At 42.1% G+C, this 19934-nt stretch overlaps 1 long non-coding RNA gene across 1 annotated transcript; it reads right to left on the reverse strand.

Moving 5' to 3' along the window:
* Positions 1–1672: 1672 nt before the first annotated feature.
* Positions 1673–2343, reverse strand: LOC132143031 (uncharacterized). The gene is made up of 2 exons (XR_009434158.1): positions 2214–2343; positions 1673–1976 (listed from the first exon to the last, which is right to left on the reverse strand). It is a non-coding gene; the product is annotated as an uncharacterized LOC132143031 (long non-coding RNA).
* Positions 2344–19934: the final 17591 nt, after the last annotated feature.

Raw genomic sequence — 19934 nt, forward strand, 5'->3', positions numbered from 1 at the left:
CAGAGGCTCTCGGTGATGTAAAGCATATGGCCATAAGTATGTCAAGCAGAATTACCAAGAGCATGTGTGGGGGTGTGAGAAAGTGTGAGGGAAAAAAAAGAAAACGAGAGAGAGAGATTGATTTTTATAAGCAGAATGTCAGAAGCAGTAATATAACTCTTTAGCCTTATGAAAGGGCTTCTTGTATTTCTCTCTCTCTCGTCTTCAGGATGGCAATTAGTCCAGCCATTTCATCACCTACTCACTTTAACATGGTTGTATGAATGGCCTTTTTAAACCACTGGTCATTCAGCAAACAAAAAAAAAAAAAAGGAAGAAAATGAAAATTGCACATATACTCATCACCGTTGCTTTTATCTGAAACCCTTCACACAAGCAGTCTGGGACATTTAAACACACACACACATCAGCTCTTGAGGCCAAACATTCACAGACACTAATGGACATTTCCGTGCTCAATATACTCAATCTACAACTCACAATACAAATAAGCATTGTAGCTGAGGTCAGAGAGAGGGCAGTAGATGAAACTATATACTTCTCCAAACAAACCACCTTATTCAACACAACTAAGATATTTACATTAACAAACACATATGTATGTATGTGTGTGTATGTCACCGGGTGACTAATCCGAGCAGAACTTTTTTTTCCGGGCGGAACTGGAGTGTGGGAAATATGTGGGGAAATTATCCCAGATACACATCAGGTGTGGGAAGAGGACGTGTCGGATACCGATTGGAGGATCGGGAAGGAAGCAGAGATATAAAAGGGGCTGGTTTATGAACAGGAATGGGCAGTTTTTAGTTCCGCTGTTGTACCACACGATACGGAAGTGGCTGGTGTGGCGTGGATGTTGTGATTTACGGGCTGCAACGGAGAATCCAAGGAAAGTGGATATTTGAAGTGCGGAGGAAGTTAAGTGATCAACCTTTTTGTATGTTGTGTTTACATCTTATTGTGGATTGAGTTGAAGGAGCGATCCTATGTTTGGAAGGCCCCTGGGTGAAGGAGATCATTGAATTCATATTGGGAGAGGACAACACTGTGTATTGGCGGGCGAAGACTTTATGAACATTCCTTGTATATTGTGGAGAGTGGATGACGGATGTGGAGGGAGACTAACTGTCTTTAAGAAAGAGTTCCGACTGCATAGTTCCCTGTAGCAGTGGGTAATCCACCCCCCCCCTCTCTTGTGTTGATCTAATAATCCTCAGTGCTCGTGTGTTTACTCAGTGTTGATAGTAGTGCCTTGTGTTGGAGATCGCTGGGAAAGACGGAGAGACTCCGGTGTACGATATATACGCCTGCCATGGTCTGCCCCCTGCCTTCGTCCATCTGACACGCCCCGCCAGGACTCTGAGCCCGAAACGGGAATACACCACGGATCTTCCTTCACTGAGTGTGTGGAGTGCGGTGAGTGCTGCTATATTGAAGTGTACACACGAGAAGAATTGTAGTGCCTTTGTGGTGTGTGTGGTGTTTGTCCGTGGCTGTGTCCCCGGTCGTAGGAAGAGATCTGACGGAGAGGAGCAGTGTATTGGTGGCGACCACACTCTTTACCTTAAGTAAGCTGGAGCTTGGACGTGTTGGGGGCGCCTCTGGAGGAGGTTGGATGACGTCGCCCACGCAGCGATCTCTGTAAGCTTTTAAATCAAAGCCTTACCCTTGCATCCACGTGACGTTGTGTCATTTGCCTTGTCAGCAACCACCGGCCTTGTGCGTGTCGTCTGTGCTGTCTATTCGACGGGGGAAGCGAAGAACAACAGCCGATCCTCCCCCGTGTGACCTCCTGCCAAGCTGGGCGGGAAGCCCAGTATTGTTTGCAGTTTCACCTGTAAGGCCCACCAGCCGTCAGTAATCGACCTAACCTGTATCTGCTTGGAATACTGACCTCTGAATACCTTCAGTGGTGAGTAGCCAGTTAACAGCCCAGCCCTGTGAATATCCACCTGTGTATTGAACACTGTACTTACCTGAAAGCTAGAACCCCTGCACGCTAACATCTCAGCCCTGTGGATACTCCCCTGTGTTTTGAACTCTGTACTTACCTGAACGCTAGAGCCCCAGTGAGCTAATAGCCCAGCTTGTGCTCATCCACCTGTGTATGGAACTCTCTACTTATTTGAGGGCAAGGACCCCAGTAAGCCAACAGCCCAGCCTTGGGTCTTGAAATCTACCAAACCCCCCCCCCCCCCCCCCCCCACCCCCACCCGAGCCAGAAAGTCCCTGCACGTCAACCGCCTAGCTCTTGCTTTAAACTTACCGGGAGTGGAGTCGGCTGGAAATTAAGGGCTGAAGTGGAGTGTTGTCGAGGAAGGGCTGAAGAGTAGTGTTATCGAGGACTGCAATCCGTATCTGTGGACAAAAATAGTTCGAGTCATTAGTAGTTTTAAAGTCCCTTCCCCTTTTCCCCAAACTTTTAAATAAATTTGTTAAATTTTAATCTTGGTTGTCGGTCCGTTCATTGGGGTGTTGTGGGACCTCCTCGAGGTGGAAGTTAGAGGGAGGAGCGAGACCCGTTAAATTGGTGGTCCGCTCTGACCTGCGACATGTATGCATATCATAAACATTTATAAATGCATGTATAAATAATACAATGCATATAAATATAAAATACACCCAAATATTAATATACAATATTACAATACAATAATTTACAATATTACATTTTTGGGTAATTTTTGGGATACAATGCTGAGGTTTGCTAAAGAAATATTGGTAACACTTTAGTATATATTAGTAAGTATGAAATGCATATTTCTAGCGTCTTGGCTATTTATTAGTACTTATAAAGCACATATTCTGCATAACCATATTCTAGATTCCTATTTTTCAGTTATTTCACTTTCACTCCCTGTTTGTTGTTGGCGGCTGTACTGCGTTTGAGCTCCGTCACTATATTCTTTTCATTGACTATTTTTAACTCAAAAATCAATTTTATACATCAACGTTTTACCCCTTATATAATGTGTGAATATATCCTCTATTGTATTCTGCAACAAAAACAATCAGAGCGCCTCGCTATCACTAGTTTTATTTTGATCTCCCGGGTCCGCTATTTTTTTTTAGCCCGTTAGCATCAGCAAGCGTGGTTGCAGCTAACTGCGCTTACATTGCTAATACTCTATTCACACACATTACCACTGCTGTACTCACTGTTACGTGCTTTAATGGCGGATGAATGTCTCCACTCTGTGCAGCTCGAGGCCATGGGAAAGCAGATTCGCGACCTGGAGGTGAGGCAGGCCCAGCTGAGAGAGCGGAGAGCCGCGCTGGAATCATCCCGGGCTGACGCTCACAAGTCCGGGGTAAGTATACCGCGTGCTGCTAACAGTCCCACCACGTCTACTCCGTGTGTTTCTCTGCACAGGCCCGGTGCACCCAGGACGCGATCTTCCCAGATGTCCTTCACTGCGACGCCGGGACACCACGGACCTTGGGTGCATCCACAGCGGAGGACGCGAGCCGGGTCCCGGGTCCCAGGCGACGACTTCTCCCCCTCCTGCCTTCGACATCTCCATCCGGAACCGCTTCGCTCCCCTCCGCGACACAGGACGCGACGCTGTGATCATAGGAGACTCCATCGTCCGACACGTAAGTGCTATGTTAGCCGAAGGTAAAGTGCACACTCATTGTTTGCCTGGTGCTCGTGTTCTCGATGTTTCTGCGCAGATACCCGCGATCCTGAAGGCCGACGAGAGCCCCAGAGCGGTCGTGATTCACGCCGGGGTTAACGACACCACGCTGCGGCAGACGGAGACGCTGAAGAGGGACTTCAGCAGCCTGATCGAGACGGTTCGCAGCACGACGCCCGCAGCGACGATCGTCGTGTCAGGACCACTGCCCACGTATTGACGAGGACACGAAAGGTTCAGTAGACTTTTTGCTTTAAATTAATGGTTGTTATCATGGTGTAAAGAACAGAAACTGCTATTTGTTAATAACTGGAATCTTTTCTGGGAGCGTCCTAGGCTGTTTCGCGCTGATGGATTACACACCAGCAGAATCGGAGCGGAGCTGCTCTCTGACAACATCTCCAGGACACTTCGCTCCATGTGACTAGTAAGACAATTCTCAAATAACTATTATGATGAGTTTTGTTACACCCGCTTAAATGATAAAAGTACTTGCGCTGTAAAAACTATTAAGACTGTGTCTGTTCCTCGAATAGTGAGGTCAAAATATAATGTAGGATCTAGAAAAAATCTTATCGTAATTAAACCAGAAAAATGTAAAGTAAATGAACAAAAACAGTTTTTAAAGTTTGGGCTCATAAATATTAGATCACTCACACCCAAAGCAGTTATTGTAAATGAAATGATCACAGAAAATAGTTTTGATGTACTCTGCTTGACTGAAACCTGGCTAAAACCAAATGATTATTTTGGTCTAAATGAGTCTACTCCACCGAACTACTGTTATAAGCATGAGCCCCTTCAGACTGGTCGTGGCGGAGGTGTTGCAACAATATATAGTGATATTCTCAATGTTACCCAGAAAACAGGATACAGGTTTAACTCTTTTGAAATACTTCTGCTAAATGTTACACTGTCAGACATGCAAAAGAAATCTAATGTATCTCTTGCTCTGGCTACTGTGTATAGACCACCAGGGCCGTATACAGAATTCCTAAAAGAATTTGCAGATTTCCTCTCAGACCTTCTAGTTACAGTTGATAAGGCGCTAATCATGGGAGATTTTAATATTCACGTTGATAATGCAAATGATACATTAGGACTTGCGTTTACTGACCTAATAAACTCCTTTGGAGTCAAGCAAAATGTCACCGGGCCCACTCATCGTTTTAATCATACACTAGATCTAATTATATCGCATGGAATCGATCTTACTGCTATAGATGTTGTACCCCAAAGTGATGATATTACAGACCATTTCCTTGTATTGTTCATGCTGCGTATAACTGATATTAACTATATGTCTCAGCGTTACCGTCTGGGCAGAACTATTGTTCCAGCCACCAAAGAAAGATTCGCAAATAACCTGCCTGATCTATCTCAACTGCTATTTGTACCCAAAAATACACATGAATTAGACGAAATTACTGACAACATGGGCACTATTTTCTCTAATACATTAGAAGCTGTTGCCCCCATCAAATTGAAAAAGGTTAGAGAAAAACGTACTGTGCCATGGTATAACAGTAATACTCACTCTCTCAAGAAAGTAACTCGTAGTCTTGAACGCAAATGGAGAAAAACTAACTTGGAAGTTTTTAGAATTGCATGGAAAAACAGTATGTCCAGCTATAGACGGGCTCTAAAAACTGCTAGGGCAGAGCATATCCACAAACTCATTGAAAATAACCAAAACAATCCAAGGTTTTTATTTAGCACAGTGGCTAAATTAACAAATTACCAGACGCCACCTGATTCAAATATTCCACCAACGTTAAATAGTAATGACTTTATGAATTTCTTCACTGATAAAATAGATAACATTAGAAATACAATAGCGAATGTAGATTCTACAGCGTCTAACACCTCAGTTTCATCCATCGCACCCAAAGATAAACTGCAGTGCTTTACAAATATAGGACAGGAAGAGCTAAATAAACTTATCACTGTATCTAAACCAACAACATGTTTATTAGATCCTGTACCCACTAAATTACTAAAAGAGCTGTTACCTGTAGCCGAAGAACCGCTTCTCAATATCATTAACTCGTCGTTATCTTTAGGTCACGTCCCAAAACCATTCAAGCTGGCGGTTATCAAGCCTCTTATTAAGAAACCAAAACTAGATCCTAGCGTACTGGCAAATTATGGGCCTATTTCAAATCTTCCATTTATGTCTAAAATTTTTGAAAAAGTTGTGTCTGCTCAATTGAGCACCTTCCTGCATAAAAATGATCTGTATGAAGAATTTCAGTCAGGTTTTAGGCCCCACCATAGCACAGAAACTGCACTTGTTAAAATTACAAATGACCTGCTCCTTGCGTCAGATCAAGGCTGCATCTCATTTCTAGTCTTACTTGATCTTATTGCAGCGTTCGACACCATAGATCATGACATACTCATAGATCGATTACAAAACTATACAGGTATACAAGGGCAGGCTCTAAAATGGTTTAGATCCTACCTGTCCGATCGCTACCATTTTGTTTATTTAAATGGGGTGTCATCTCATTTATCATCAGTAAAATATGGAGTGCCACAAGGATCCGTCCTAGGTCCCCTTCTATTTTCCATATACATGTTGCCCCTTGGTAATATTATTAGAAAATACGGAATTAGCTTCCACTGTTATGCTGATGATACTCAGCTATATATCTCAACGAGACCAGATGAAACTTCCCAATTATCTAAGCTAACAGAGTGTGTTAAAAATGTAAAAGATTGGATGACAAATAATTTTCTCCAATTAAATTCGGATAAGACAAAGATATTAATTATTGGACCAAAAAACACCACACAGAATCTTGTAGATTACAATCTGCAACTAGACGGATGTACTGTTACTTCCTCTACAGTCAGAAATCTGGGTGTTATATTGGACAGCAATTTGTCTTTTGAAAATCATATTTCCAATGTTACAAAAACTGCATTCTTCCATCTTAGAAACATTGCCAAGCTACGAAACATGTTATCTGTTTCTGATGCAGAAAAGCTAGTTCATGCATTCATGACCTCTAGACTGGACTATTGTAATGCACTTCTAGGTGGTTGTCCTGCTTCGTCAATAAACAAGCTACAGGTAGTCCAAAATGCAGCAGCTAGAGTCCTTACCAGGTCAAGAAAATATGATCATATTACCCCAATTTTACAGTCTCTGCACTGGCTACCTATTAAGTTCAGTATCAGTTACAAATTATCATTACTTCCCTATAAGGCCCTAAATGGTTTAGCTCCTGCGTACCTAACTAGCCTTCTACCACGCTACAACCCATCACGCACCCTAAGGTCACAAAACGCTGGACTTTTGGTAGTTCCTAGGATAGCAAAGTCCACTAAAGGAGGTAGAGCTTTTTCACATTTGGCTCCCAAACTCTGGAATAGCCTTCCTGATAATGTTCGGGGTTCAGACACACTCTCTCTGTTTAAATCTAGATTAAAAACGCATCTCTTTCGCCAAGCATTCGAATAATGTATCTCTTAAATTGTGAGTGTAGTTGCATCTGCATTTTTATTCTTTAGCTTGGGTTAAACTAATTTTACTTTGTTGGATCAGCAGCTATGCTAATGATGTCTCTATTTTGTTTCTATGTTTTGCCACGGGATTTACATCCCGTGGTAACTAGGATTTACACAAGCTCCAGTCTGGATCCAGAACACCTGAGAAGAGATGATGCTGACCCTCAGAGGAACCCAGATGATCCTAACCTTGAATCAACAAACAGAACTAACAATTATTGCTACATGTGTGACTGCATCATATAATTACTATTAATTAATAATATTGATAGTTCATCGTCTAGCTGACTACGTCTTGTAGTATTATTATTATTATTTTTTATTTTTTCTAAAATCCTGTCAAACGTGCACAAACTACTAGCTACTACTAAATATTGTAGAAACATAATTTTCTGTAAAGTTGCTTTGTAACGATTTGTATTGTAAAAAGCGCTATACAAATAAACTTGAATTGAATCCTAATCCTACCCAGTACCTAAACTTGACAACTGCCTTACTAAGAAGTAATTAGGAGTCTACTAAGGCAAAATACATAGTTAATAGTTAATTAGCTGTGAGGACTGGATGTTAAAATAAAGTGACCATAATATTTAAAGCAATAGTCCTTAAATTATCCAAAATCAATATTTGATTAAGTACATAACCAGCCATTGTTCAAAACTATCTTTTTACTTTAGCCAGATTCACAATAGTACGCTTGTAGTAATGTTTTTTAATTTGAATTGTATGGGAAGTAGTGATGGGAATTTCGGCTCTTTTTCGTGAGCCGGCTCGTTTGACTCAGCTCACTGAAAAGAGCCGGCTCTTTTGGCTCACAAACGGCTCTTTAAAAAACAATGTTTTGACTATGAAAAACAATTCTAATTAAATTATTAAATGAAATCATACTCACAATTTCTTTACAATGCATTGATTTGTTATGAAAAAAGAATACTATTAAACATTTGCATTTAAATTACAACTTTTGAATGTATAGAAACAACAACATTACAAAACAAATACAATCTGAACAACATAATAGAACCCATATTAAAGAAAAATAAATAACTGAATGGCTTAAACTGGTCCCTCTTTTTTGCCATGTTATATAGTCAGCATGAACTATCTCAATAGTTATGTTTTGTATAACTAGCATGAACACACACACACAATGCTGATCATATTTTAATTTTATGAGAGATTTGCATTCAGAAATGCAAGGGGCTGATGATCATTAAAATGATTCCAAATGCTGCTGTGCTTCCGACTCACTTTCCTGCTTTTGTTTTGTTTTCAAAAGCTGTTGTGTTTTTCCTCTCCTCTCCTTCGAGTTTGACACTGTGTGTGTGTGTGTGTGTGTGAGATAGCTCGGCCCCTCCCTCATGCCGTATAATTGGTTGACACCTTGCGTATGATTGACAGGAACAGAATGTGAGGCTGATCAGACAGTCGAAATATGTATATTTTTTGTTCTTTGAATTAGTCAATTATTTTAAATAAAATAAAATGCATCCATTATTTCATTATTACATAATGATTTAATTTCTATAGGCTATATTATTTTTTTAAAATAGAGTCAGCTCTTTGGATATGCGAGCCAGCTCCCGTCATTCACCTACAAGAGCCGGCTCTTAGAGTCGGCTCATTCGCGAACGACCCATCACTAATGGGTAGGTTTTCGCGAGAAATTTGAGCATGCTGCTGCGTAATTACGTCACGTCTGTAAACATAAAGATTGAGTCCCTGCTAATAGGTTATCGCAGGTGAGGATGCTGCAGGTGGTGGATCATTAGCCTTTTCTCATAGCATCTGGAATAATTATGTAACCCACTTCTGAGGATGTACACCCTAGGTTCGTAGGAGCTGAGAAGTACAGTAATAACCAAGCAAAACCAGTGTAACGTTTTGATATGTGTAACACTTTAGTTTAACAAATATTTCAAACACTTCACAACAATTGTGTACAAACCACCCATGGGCCCAAAATAAATTTTGAATAAAATAAAATAAAAATGTCCTTCTTGAAAATGTTCCTTGGAAATCGTCCTTAGGAATTCCAGAGTTCAAGTCAGTAAGTAAAAAAAAAAAAAAAGAATAGTCAAAGTCAAGGGTAAATACTCAAAAAGGGAAAATCTCGTTGGTGCCGGTTCGGTGAACTGACACAATCCTACCACAGGCTTCCGGAATGCTGTGGTAGAGGTTCACGGCTCACTGGGAAGGCTCGCCATCTATGGATCAATGGTTCACCTGATATGATTCAAGGACTGGAGCTTCTGGAACTTCTGCTCGCCTCATAAAAAGACCTGACCAAGAGAGGATTTTCAATAGAAGCCAGGACAGATAAAAACGATTTCTGGATGGCTCTCAAATTTCTAAAACAAATATACAGGTGTTTACATAACGAACTAAATCATATTTAACTGTCAGGAAAACAGACAGGTTTTTATACCTTTTCTTCACGGTTTTTTTTCTTAACTCGTGGGAGAACCCAAAACAGAGCTCCATCTGATTTTGGCGGTGTTATGCGAACGAATGTATTTTTGTGAGCTACTTTCGGTTTCCCGCAAAATAAAATATATTTTTCAAAATAAAAGCCCCATTACTCATAACGTAAAGTATGAGTAAATAATGATAATAATTAAATACAATAAACTGGTTAAGCCGTTTTTTAGGTGGGTCACAATTACATTTATCATTTTGATGGTGGCTTGTAATACAGAAAGGATTATGTGTTTATGAAACACATGACTAAAATTTAATTAATTCAGTTTTAAATGCGCAACTGATTACAGATAGCATGTGATTACAAATGATTTATATTTTAAACAGAACCAGTTAGAAGGAAGAATAATTTACTTTTTTGGGGTTAAAATAATTTCTTAATATGAAATTCGAATGGTATGAGAATTAGAGATTAGACTGTACAGAAACTGAAATCTGCATCTAACGCTAATACACACTACAGTACATACGCGTAGTAATGAAATGCTGATTATGTTAACATTTATAGTTTGAGAACAAAGTATAACAATAATAATAATTTGCATGGACTGATGTGATATGAGCTAATTTATCGTTAGATTAAATCACCATTGGTTGCGCGATTTATTGTAATGCTTTTTTCCCTCAGTTGGTCAGAACAAACTTAGCAGACTTGTTACTTGTTCAAATGACAATAGCCAGTGAAAATTATTATTTAGGTCATATATTCCAAGACATAGGCGAGAATCTGTGATTCCTAAGTACAGTATCCACACCGATGCGGTGACAGACAGTCACACATACTCAAAAGATTAGATTCATCCGCGCTTGAGAAGTGCCAAAGCACAACCCACATAATGAAAATAAATCCACAAGTAACTACAATTGCAGGTTTCAAACAGAGATGTCGACAAAGAGGCAAAACTTGCGGACTACAGCTTTAAGTGTTAATAAATTATGTGTTAATAAATTATAAATTATTAAAGATAAACTTAAATGTAAAGTGACATCTAAATGTAAAAAATAAGGTCAACATAATTAAATATATAAAATCGGCTGATATATCCAATATCAAGTTATACTGGTACATAAAAAATCAACAATTACTTTAAAAAGGCCCTAAATTGTATGAGAATCAAAATATATATTGTGCATCTTTATATTAATCAACGGCCTGTCCCTCTGACCTCTACTACTACGCTCTCTATTCCAGTTGGTTTCTGGAACTGCCAGTCTGCAGTTAACAAAGCAGACTTCATTTCTTCTATTGCTACTCATTCCGGTCTCAACCTCATGGCACTGACTGAGACTTGGATCAAACCTGAAGATACTGCCACCCCTGCAGCCCTCTCCACTAATTTCATTTGTTTCCACACTCCTCGTACCACTGGGAGGGGTGGAGGTACAGGTCTCCTTGTATCAGAAGAATGGAAATTTGATCTTCAGCCATCACCCACAGGTAATGGTTCATTTGAATCACATGCCATTACTGTAACCCACCCTGTTAAAATCCACTTTGCGGTCATTTATCGTCCCCCAGGTCAATTGAGAAACCTTTTGGAGGAGTTGGATGTGCTGCTATCAAACTTTCCTGAAGATGGTACTCCTCTGGTACTGCTTGGTCACTTCAACATCCACCTAGATAAATCCCAGGCTGCTGACTTCAAAACTCTGCTCACCTCATTTGATCTCAAGCTAGTGTCTACTACAGTGACTCACAAATCAGGCAACCAACTGGACCTCATCTACACACGCTTTTGCTCTGTGGACAACTCTTCAGTTGCTCCACTGCACACCTCAGACCCATCCGATATAGACTTCCTCATTACTGCTAACCTAGCACTTACTCCTGAAGTGCCTCACACTCCAACGCAGGTCACCTTTCGACGGAACCTACCCTCACTCTCTCCATCTTGCCTATCTTCTGTGGTTTCATCCTCACAGCTTTTGCCCACTGTTGTCTAGACCAGCACGCACCGCCCCATCTGCCCCCTGGCTGTCTGAGGTTCTCCGTGAACATCGCTCTAAACTCAGCGCTGCAGAGAGGAAATGGCAAAAATCAAGAAACTCTACCGACCTCAGTGTGTATCAGTCTCTCCTCTCTTTCTTCTCTGCAAATGTCTTCACGGCTAAAACATCCTGCTACCACAACAAAATTAACAGCTGTTGTGACGCTCGGACACTCTTCAAGACTTTCTCTTCTCTTCTTAATCCGCCGCCACCACCTCCTCCATCGACTCTTACAGCGGACGACTTTGCAGTTTTCTTCACAAATAAGACAAGAACCATCAGTTACCAATTCTCCACACCGCAGACTGAGGACAACTTCACAATGACCGACGCAAACTATTTCTCCTCCTTCTCCCCACTCTCGGAGATGGACGTTTCCAAACTTCTCCTGTCCAATCATCCGACTACTTTTCCACTTGATCCGATCCCCACTCACCTCCTTCAAGCGATCTCTTCTTCAGTCATACCTTCGCTTACTCACATTATCAACTCCTCTCTTCACTCTGGAACATTTCCCTCATCATTCAAGCAGGCTCGGGTAAGCCCACTGCTCAAGAAACCATCTCTAAATCCAGCGCTTCTTGAAAACTACAGACCGGTATCCCTTCTTCCATTCATTGAGCGAGCTGTGTTCAACCAGCTTTCTATGTTGCTTGTACAGAACAACCTCCTGGACAGCAACCAATCTGGCTTCAAGAGTGGCCACTCAACTGAGACTGCTCTGCTCTCGGTTACTGAAGCCCTGCAACTAGCAAGAGCAGCTTCAAAATCCTCAGTACTCATCTTACTGGACCTGTCTGCTGCTTTTGACACTGTTAATCACCAGATTCTCCTGTCCACCCTCAGAAAGATGGGCATCTCTGGAACCACACTCCTGTGGGTTAAATCATACCTCTCTGACAGATCCTTCAGTGTGTCTTGGAGGGGTGATGTTTCAAAAGTCACAACACCTTGCTACTGGGGTTCCTCAAGGCTCAGTACTTGGACCACTTCTCTTCTCCATCTACATGACGTCATTAGGATCTGTCATTCAGAAGCATGGCTTTTCTTTTCACTGCTACGCTGATGACACCCAACTCTACTTCTCATTCCAGCCAGATGACCCGACGGTAGCTGCTCGCATTTCAGCCTGTCTGAGTGACATTTCTAGCTGGATGAATGACCATCACCTTCAGCTTAACCTTACGAAGACAGAACTCCTGGTGATTCCAGCTAACCCATTACTTCATCACAACTTCTCTATCGTCAACCATTACTCTTTCGAGGACAGCCAGAAACCTAGGAGTTGTGATGGATCATCAGTTAAGCTTCACAGACCACATTGCTACAACGACCCGGTCCTGCAGGTTTGCCTTATACAACATTAGGAAGATTAGACCCTTCCTGTCAGAGCAACCCACCCAACTTCTTGTCCAAGCTCTTGTTCTCAACAGACTATTGTAATGCTCTCCTGGCGGGCCTTCCTGCATGTACTGTCAAGCCTCTGCAATTGATCCAGAATGCAGCAGCGAGGGTTGTCTTCAATGAGCAAAAAAAAGCTCACGTTACTCCTCTCCTCATCAGGTTACACTGGCTACCAGTAGCCGCTTGCATCAAATTCAAGGTACTGATGCTTGCCTACAAGACGACCACTGGCACGGCACCAACATACCTAAACTCACTGGTTAAATCTTATTTGCCCTCCAGAAGTTTGCGCTCTGCAAGTGAACAACGCCTTGTGGTGCCATCCCAAAGAAGTTCAAAATCACTCTCACTGACCTTTTCCTGGACTGTGGCCAGCTGGTGGAATGACCTCCCAATCTCAATTCGTACAGCTTCTTACAATTCGAGTCCTTACTCATTTTCAAGAAACATCTAAAGACTCATCTTTTTCGCCTGCACTTAACCAGCTAATACTAGCACTTTTCCTTTTCTTGTCTTTTCATTAAAAAAAAAAAAAAAAAAAACTTGGTTATGCGTTCTATACTAGACTAACTGAGACTTGTCATGGCGCTTGTATACTGTTGTTGTTCTCTTGTTGACCTGACTGCTTCTATTGTTCTCATATGTAAGTCGCTTTGGATAAAAGCGTCTGCTAAATGATTAAATGTAAATGTAATCAAAATAAATTTTGTAAATATTTTAACTGAAGCTACAGGGTCTGATGCTACATTTTGATGCCAAATCAACATTAGAAAATGTTGCGCAGAAACCATCCTAAATTTGGTCTTGCGATCATCTTTCAAATATGTCTACTTGTGATTCACAGAATGAACGTACGCACAGAAAATGCATATATGCCTCTCTTTCAGATGTGAAATCTAAAAATCGCAAATAATCTTTAACTTTTTAATGGTTTCATCTTTCTGCCTTGTTAATGACTCCCATTTAATGATATTAACATAAAAGACCACCATTAATTTTCCTAATCCTTTAATTTAGAACAGCGAGCTGCAAGAACAGCTTACATTTCCAAAAATCTGCATTACAGGGGCGTCGGACTGGGGGTAAAACCAGTACTGATTACCAGGGCCCAAAAGGAAGAGAGGGCCCTTGAAAAGTCTGGAATATATATTTTCAAGGGGAGGGGGGCCCATTAGGACTGCCTATGCATAGGGCCCGGGATCTTGTGCATCGCCCCTGCTGCATTACTCCGACAAGAAAAAGTGTGTACATCTGCTCCGACCCTGATGTGACGCTATGCATTTTTCCATGTCAAAGGCAGTTTTTAGAAATATGAGTGTTGGCATAGATTTAAAGGGGTTATATGATGCGATTTAAAATTTTCCTTCCTCTTTGGACTGTTACAAGCTCTTGGTGCATTAAGAAGATCTGTAAAGTTGCAAAGACTGACTAAAGTCTCAAATCTCAAATATTCTTTATAAAAGTTTATAAAAGTTAAGAGTCATACATCCCCAAACACATCTACATCACGATGTTGGAAGATTTGCATAACACCTCCCAAATGTTCAAAGAAATAAGCCGTAACTTTTATTCTCGCTGTTGTCACCACCACCATGTTGTGGAGAAGCTGTGTGTTTCGTTGTGAAAGCGAATCTACTTTGTATGGCCTTCCAAAAGAGGACACAACTAGAAATCAGTGGTTAAGTTGTATTTACACTGTTCCAGAACAAATCAACTCAAATATTCAGATTCAGTGTTCAACGCATTTTACAGAGGAAGAGGACTGATTCCTGTGAGAGTAGCCTACAACTTGGCGTCTGTTTCTATAAAGTGGGGCAGTTCAAACATTGTAACGACAGTCTGGCGCTTCTAACTCACAGTCTGTACGTATGTTTACATATGTAAAGGATTTGCCACTGATGATTAAACGCAAGTTTCAAAACAAGTTTTCAGTAGTGTAGAGTAGCGCTTGTTGTTTGTCGTTTCTCAGATCACAAATGCAGACATGGTTGTACAGTAACACGGTGTGGTACACAATGCAACACGTAAAAAAGACAGTAATTGATTAAGCCATTATAATCAGTAATTTTGTCCCCACTGGATGCAACAAATGACGTGTTTGTAATGGGTTTTATTGGTTTTGTCGTGCCAGTGTTCTGACCGGGACATGTCATCACAGTATGGTAAGGGGCGTAACATTTCCATCAATCACTTGAGGCATTCAGTCAATCACAATGCACTGGATAGCTGGCCAATCAGCCCACACCTTGCTTTTCAGAAAAAATCTACACGTTTCAGAAGGCGGGGCATAGAGGAGCAACAATAATGTACATTATGTGGAAAATAATGTGTTTTTTGAACCTTGACATAAACACATTGCATTACATCAAATACACAAAATGTTCTTTATAGCAACGTCATATGACCCTTTTAAGCACACATACTCTAATATCAAATCTGTGTGAATGCACACTTTATAAATGAGGCACATTGTGTGTATCAAACAAAAACTTAAAAATAAAAATGTAAAATAAAGCATGCACATTTTTATGATTTTCCTGAAAAAACCTAGAACACAACTACCAAAATAAAGAATAAATGTACGCCATTAAGCACGCAGGCAATTGTGAACTGTAACTTTAATGTGACTATAAATTTAAAAGTATTATAATTAAGATTTTCATGTTATGATTGAAAATCTTGGTACCAATGTAAAACAAAACCTGTATTAAACATTTTTTTTAATCTTTTTTTTATTTAGATTTTTATAAAAATGCATTTACTGTAGTTACACAATATATACTACAATATATGCATATCATCTATAAGACTACTAAAAATGTGATTAAACTTATTTAAACCACCTGAAGTGAGCAATGAAAGAAGGAAAGTGTGATCTACTATGTGGATACACGATTATCATAGATTTAGCTAATTTTGCTGGTGTGTAATTAATTATCATGGCTACTGTAAACCATATATATATATATATGTGTGTGTGTGTGTGTGTGTGCGTGCGTGTGTGTGTGAGTGTGTGCAGTTTTATCCAGATAAGAATGAATTGGATAGCAGTGGAAACATTGCTACTCCATGCTTTATTACTTAGCGTCTGTTTCAATTTGCACCTTGATTGATGTTAATAAAATCATCGGTATGACATCTCTCTTTAGGATGAGGAAAATGTATATAATCACTTTGACGCTAGTTGATAATCCATGCAAAATTAATGTCATTTTACAAGGGTCTGAACATTTCTAGTGCTCCTGCTGTATCAGCGTGGAGATTCGTATCTGACGCACATACCGCGTCTAATGGCGTAGTTATCCGTCAGTGTTAAGCGTCTTGACAGCTGACGCTTGTGTTTTAAGTGGCAAGCTAAATGCTTTAAATGTAAATATACTACTTCTGACATGCAATCTCCTTTCCAAGCCATCATTCATTTCACTTTGTGGCTTCACGGCTTTGTGCAAATTGCCCTTCTCCTCTCATTTTCATAGAAATGGATGATTAGTATGTATGGAAGACAGTGTGTTTGATGATGTTCGAACACAACATCCCTAGCGTGTTCGTGTATGTAGATGAATGTGTGTTTTGGTTGAGTTTGAACATTCTGTCCCTCATGTGAATTCTGGTCGCCATTTTTGTCCCACCGTTGTGATTCTTATTAATCCAGGCCCAGGGGACATCAAGGATTCCGTTTGTGTCCTATTTCGCAAATCCTGCAAAAAAAACAAAAAACATCATGTTTATTCTGGAGTGTTTCTAACTCTCTATTATCCAAGTGTATTTCTTTGTCTTGTTCTGTTTGTTCTGCATAGTCACGGCATGGTATCTGTTTCAACAGTTTATCTTTTCACCGGTTTTCACCCTTTTTTTGAGTGTCTTTCTTCCTGTCACGTTGCTCTGTGGTTCCATGGGAGAAGTTTAGATGAGGACTTATTCAGAGATATGAAACAGCCTGTGACTGTTAAGCAGAACCACAGATTTGAGATTCGAGCCCTCTAAGGACTTTGTGGACCCCTACAGACGTTTTAGAGCATTTCTCCTCTCTTTTGGGTGGTCAAATCAATAGCAAAATGTAAACTGACCCCGTGTTTGTTTGTTTTTTGGTGCTTTCAAAGGCAAGTATTGCTATTTTAAAATAACATAACTTTATTTTCCACCTGCTGTCACTTAAACAGAGACAAAACAGCTATTAAGATGTCATTTTAGGAGACATGCATTCAGGTCTGACTGCAATCTGGTTCCTCTTCAGGAACTCGAGCTGCGTCAAACAACGCTTTGGGGAACGCGTTTAGCGTGAGCGACTCTGAATATCATATCCAATCTGTCTTATAGAAGAGCGTGACATCACAGGCGGGGTGACGTAAGCGACCAGGAAGCTATAAAGGCACGAGCCGAGCAGCTGGCTTCAGCTTCGCGTATTTCAGCAAGCGCTCTGTGTGTGTGCATGTCATTCTGTCTTGTCAGTCTTATTTATTGTTGTTTGTCATTATTAGCTCCTCAAAGAGTAAGAATTAGTCAAAGAACAAAGCTAAGACGAGACATCTGAAAGGCGAATCCAGATCGCGTTTCAGATTGTGTGTTCATCACAAGTGGGAATACACGGTCTGTGCGCGGTCTGCCTGGGGTCGAGGCAGGCTGTTTTGGCTCTTGAGGGAGCCGACTGCCTGCACTGGTACAAGCCAGTGTGGACGCCTCGATCCCAGAGGACTCTCTCGAGGGGGAGTCTTCGCCAGCGTTCCTCGCGGTGTCTGTCCCGCTTTCGCCGAGGCAGAGCGGCGCCTGCACTCGCTGGGTTCGCAGATAAGATCTGCTGGAGGGTATGGAGATGGGCGCGTCCCTATCTCTTATCTCACCCGCCAGATCTGCCCGGTCTCCGAGTGCGGAAGCCCGAGTGTTGCGGTCCTTCCCCCCGAGTGACGGCCGTGACGCACCACCTTTTTTTCTCCGAGGGGATTGAAACGGAGGGCATCGATGAGCTCGCAGTTGCACAAACATAAGCTGCATAAACATCAGTTGCACAGACAAACAGTTACACAAGCATCAGTTTCACAAGCATTTTCACTAGCTTTGCCTAACTGTATAACGAGCAGCATTAATGAGGAGCGCAGCTTACGCAGTCAGCTCTCTGGAAAAAAATAAGGGGGCTGACTGTGCTTCTCGCATATCTAAGGACGGGGCGAAAATGGCTCTGCCTATCTCCACCCATATTCCCTAGATTTAGAGTTCGTTCTCGAAGTTCGGAAGCACGCACAGCGGTTCCTTCCCCCTCTGTGAACTCGCAGCTGCAGCTACTTATCTCCGAGGAGATTAATATTGTTTGTGTGACTAAGCAGCTCGCTTGTTGCCGAGGCAACACGAGCAGCATTAATGAGGAGTGCAGCTCACGCAGTCAGCTCTCTGGAAAAAAATAAGGGGGCTGACTGTGCTTCTCGCATATCTAAGGACAGGGCGAAGACGGCTTTGCCTATCTCCACCTGTATTCCCTAGATTTAGAGTTCATTCTCGAGGTTCGGATGCATGCACAGCGGTTCCTTCCCCCTCTGTGAACTCGCAGCTGCAGCTACTTATCTCCGAGGAGATTAATATTGTTTGTGTGACTAAGCGGCTCGCGTGTTGCCGAGGCAACGCGTGTATTACATCATTTTCAGTTTTGATGTAAATCTTACCAAAACCATTAATTCTGAGGAATTAAATTCAGTATCTATCTGACTATGAGAAGTAAGATATGAATTATACCAACAAGGCATACCGTGTTTACTCGTCTGATTGTTTGTTTGCATTAAATTCTGAGGAATTTAATGACATTTATCTCACTCTGAGAAATTATATATACTGGAGGGGCTGCGCTCCCCCTGCGTCAGAACCGGAGGCTGAAGCAACGCTCTGAACCAGGGTTTTCCCAGCCTAAGGCGGATCTGAGGGCCGTACATCAGGCTGTGAGGCCCTCGGTTAAGAAGTCCTGACACGTTTCGGTCATGACTGCAGAGGGCGGCCCCTACTGGGGTAGAGCGGCGTCCACCGCATTACACGGTGCCCGTCTCGCCTCAGCGCCCTCTGGGGGCCGGTCTGCCAACCCTGCCAGTGTTCCAGGGCGCAGCGGTCCCTAGCGAGCATCGTTCACAGTATTTTCCTCCTGTGCGCAAAGCGGGGCTGAGACGCTCGCCGTCACTGCGGGGGCCTCTTACACCAGAGGTCAGTCTCGAGACACTGATTCCCTTAGTAGATTATTTAGCAGCGTGGAAACTACTGCCAAATGTATCTCAATGGGTCTTGCACACAGTAGAAAAAGCTACCGTATTCAGTTCGGCTCTGCACCGCCAATATTCAACGGGGTCATTCTGACGATAGTCGGCCCCAGGCAGGGTCTGGTTATGGAACAGGAAGTGAAAACCCTATTAGAGAAGGAGGCCATCGAGGTGGTCCCTCCTCAAGACAGGGAGTCCGGTTCTACAGCTGGTATTTCACAGTTCCAAAGAAGGATGGGGGGTTGCTCGTTCTGGCCGGGCCGAGTATGGTTTGTAGACCTGGTCTCGCTCCTCGACGGCTCTCCATGGGAGATACCGATCAGGACAGACCTACTCTCACAGGCACAGGGCACGATAATTCACCTTCGCCCGGAGTTGTGGTGTGGCCCCTGAGGGGGCACAACTATTAGCAGCTGGTCTCTCAACCAAGGTTGTCGAGACCCTCCTCCAATCCAGAGCTCCCTCAACGAGGAAACTGTATGCCTTGAGGTTGAAACTCTTCACCTCATGGTGCAGAGACCGCCAGCTAGACCCAGCAAACTGCCCAGTTGGTACAGTTCTGGAGTTCCTACAGGCAAGGCTCTCTGCAGGGTTGACCCACTCCACGTTGAAGGTTTACGTGGCGGCCATTGCGGCCTACCATGCCCTTCTCGATGGCCAGTCTTTGGGAAGACAC

This window comes from Carassius carassius, chromosome 7 (genome assembly GCF_963082965.1).
Source record: "Carassius carassius chromosome 7, fCarCar2.1, whole genome shotgun sequence".
Lineage (NCBI taxonomy): Eukaryota > Metazoa > Chordata > Actinopteri > Cypriniformes > Cyprinidae > Carassius > Carassius carassius.